Consider the following 3429-nt stretch of genomic DNA (forward strand, 5'->3'; position numbering starts at 1 on the left):
GCTAAATGAAATTTGATTATATATTCATTTCCGTATCTAATTAGATATGAACTTATTAGAATTGAAAATAATCTCAAATTCCTAAGAAATTAGTGAGCAGGGAGCCTTGTGGCATGGAATCTAATATAGTTTGAGAAAAAAAAAAATTACACATTCTTATTGTAAAATGGACCATTTTCTAAAATAATGTTTGTTATATACTAATATCCCCATCTAATTAGAAGATGAACTTATTAGAATTGGAATATATCAAATCCCGAGATGTTAGGCACAACAATGGAGAAGATGGGAGATATGAAAGATCAAACTTAAATCCATATATTATTCACAATGATACATTTTTATATAAGTCTAATGACCCCTGGTTTCATATTCCAAGTGGTATTTTGGACTTCCTTCAACTGTTCAGCTTCCACACCAACCCTTAGAGGATTAGGTGTCCAATATTCCCCCCTTAATTTGAAGGGGTATGTATGATTCCAAGAAGAGAGTTGAAATACAAAATGTGCAAAAAATGTGCATGGCAGCACTAGGCTGAATGTGCTCTTCAGAATGTTGGTATAAGGGGTTGGTTTAAGGATGAAAACCAACACAGGAATGCCTAGCGCGTTTCCCAAAAGTCTTCCAAATATGGAACGAAGTTTAAATCTTCTTCTAGAGAAAGTGTCCCTAATGATTTGGAGAGGGAGACATTCAACCTAGAAAAGGGAGGTCTACAACTTGTGATGCCTTAAGGATAACCACCAACTCTGAAATGCTTGATGCAATTCCGGAACTCTTCCAGAACTGGTAAGAGGATGAGGTATTTTGATAGAGGAAGTGCCCCCACTTCTTTGAAGAGGGAGAAGCTCAACATGAAGAGCGAGGTTTCAACCCTGCATGCATGTTTTGAGGGTAACCACTAGCCAAAGGTATGCTTAGGGGCATCTCTGTCTCCAACTACAACTCTGAATCTAGTATGGCATGTTGTGCCTAAGGCTCTCTTGATGTGCTTTTGAAGCTTGTATTTGACCATCACTTCCCCCCTATCAGATACAAGGTGAGATGATGGAGAAAAATCAACTGCAAAACTGTTGAATATTTTAGAACAAGTTCTGACATATGACTGAAATATCTTCTTGGTTGTTGAAGCCCATTTCCAAGAAGCAATTCATCAGAGGTGAATCTTTGTTCTTGCAAGAGGTTTGTTTTTGAAACATGTATTTGAATAATGAGCGGTTTTATGACAGTTATCACATGGATGAAGATCAAAACAATGATCTTTTATATGGCCATTTCTGTAAAAATGTTGGCTTTTAACATTTTATTGTGGTTGATGTGGAAGAGAAGCAAGATCTGGAACCTCTGAAGATGAACTGTCATAAAGAAATCCAACGCTCTGAAACTAGATGGGCTTTAAGTAATATGGAATATGAAAGGAAACATCCTTGTCATATACAAGGCCAATTCTCTGATTGTTATGGAGAAGCTCTTCCCAGGGTCTTTGATGATGGGCTTGGGAATCATATGTTGAATTTCTACTTCGGTATGCAACTATGCTCTTGAGATGGGTACAACATCTCAATCAATCTTAATCTCGTTGATATGATTACTTTCTGGAAGTTGATGGGAGTCTGTATAATTTTTATGAACCTAAAAAGATTCATAATGAAAACTCTTATGTTTTAATTCTTCTGGCTGAAGTTGAGATTCTAGTTGTGAAAAACAAATATTTTTCTGTGCATTCTGCAAACAATTTTTGATATCAAAAAGGTTGTCCCGATTGATGTTTACCATCCCATCAACAATGGACTGTATCAAATTATTTAATAAGTCTAATACACCATAAATTAGATCCATTATCGGGACTTTAGCACATAGAATCAATGTTCCAATTAGCTAGCAACAATCACTGTAATGCACTTCACAAGGTGGTTGAACGAAGGTTCCAATGTTCAACATATATCATAACCAACTATAACTAAACCAACATTCAATATATAAATCTTAAGCACTTAGAAACCCACATTCATTATAGTTTAACGTACATATAATTTCAGATATAGACTTATTTCAATGCATTATACAACATCCTTTAACTAAGGAAACAAAGAGCATGAACACGTGAGGCTCCAACCATACACAACAAACTAACATACCAAAATAGTTCACCAATGTACCATTCCACCACGCTGAAATGGACTACTGGAAGGAAACAACATACGGAGAGCAAGTTAATATGGTGGTTTCATGTTGCACTCAACGTGGCTTAGTTGCCTGACTTGGAAAATCTTGCTACATGTATGCATTTGAAACTCAATGACAATTCAATTCTTAAACTCTTGGCACCTTTGTCCATTTATTTATGCTTATAATTTTGTCATTGTTATTTTAGGGTAGTATATTACATCATACACCAATGACTACAAAGATCACAGTTCTTGATATTTAGTCTTGTTAAGGAAGCTTTTGTGCGATATTTTAACACAGATCAAAGAGAAATGTCATTGTAACTAGTTTCTATCCCACTATGACAAGGCCATATAGGAGCACGTTGTTTTTAAATTGTTTATAGCTTCAAATATTACACGGAGGTTGACCAGGGAAAAACCACACTACGAAATTACAATTCCTAGTGCATAACCAATAAGGTTGCGTTCTGTTGTTTCAATGAGTTTAATGTTGAGTTTAGGGCTTCGATGTTATTGGTATAGCCTCAAAGAAGTGCAAACTCCAGAGGTGTCTTAGGAAAAAGAAATATTCTCCACCACATGCTTCAAAATGAACATAAGCATACCTTAAGTAATCCAATAACTTCACCAAATTGAGTGCCCAAAATATTATTGAATAAGGCATCTGCAAGATAAATTAGGTCATTGTTTAGCTTTCATACATTGGTCTGAGGAGAGCCAAGATACAAATATGGATGATATTAGTTCTGTTATAAAGGGTGCAATGATAAACAGGTTTGTTTGTTGTTCTTTTGGTATCTTCCTCCGATAAGATAAAACGAACCCAAAAAATATAAAATTTGCACAAAATAACCTTCTCGACTGATTTTATTTAACTCCATAGAGCTGGAAACTTCCAAATCATAAACTCAAGAGCTTATCATTGAATCAACAGAGTAGATGGGAAGAGATCCTGTCATTAAGTAGGCAGAGAGATAGAGCTGAGAAACGTTACCTATGTCCTAACAAATACTTAGAAAGACACAAACCTACAAGCTTCATTGAGACAAAGAGGCGCAAGTTTACACAAGCCAGAAAACAAATGGTTCACACAATATTGAGAAAATTATGAATGAACTTGCTCTGATACAATGTTAGACACAACAATGGCGAACACATGAGATATGAAAGATCATCATTGAATCCATGTATTATTCACAATGATACATATTTATACAACTCTAGTGACCCTTGGTTTCATATTCCAATTGGTGTCTTG

The sequence above is a fragment of the Pinus tabuliformis genome, chromosome 4_1, assembly GCF_031772625.1.
Source record: "Pinus tabuliformis cultivar Carrire ecotype Pingquan chromosome 4_1, CPIR1, whole genome shotgun sequence".
Classification (NCBI taxonomy): domain Eukaryota; kingdom Viridiplantae; phylum Streptophyta; class Pinopsida; order Pinales; family Pinaceae; genus Pinus; species Pinus tabuliformis.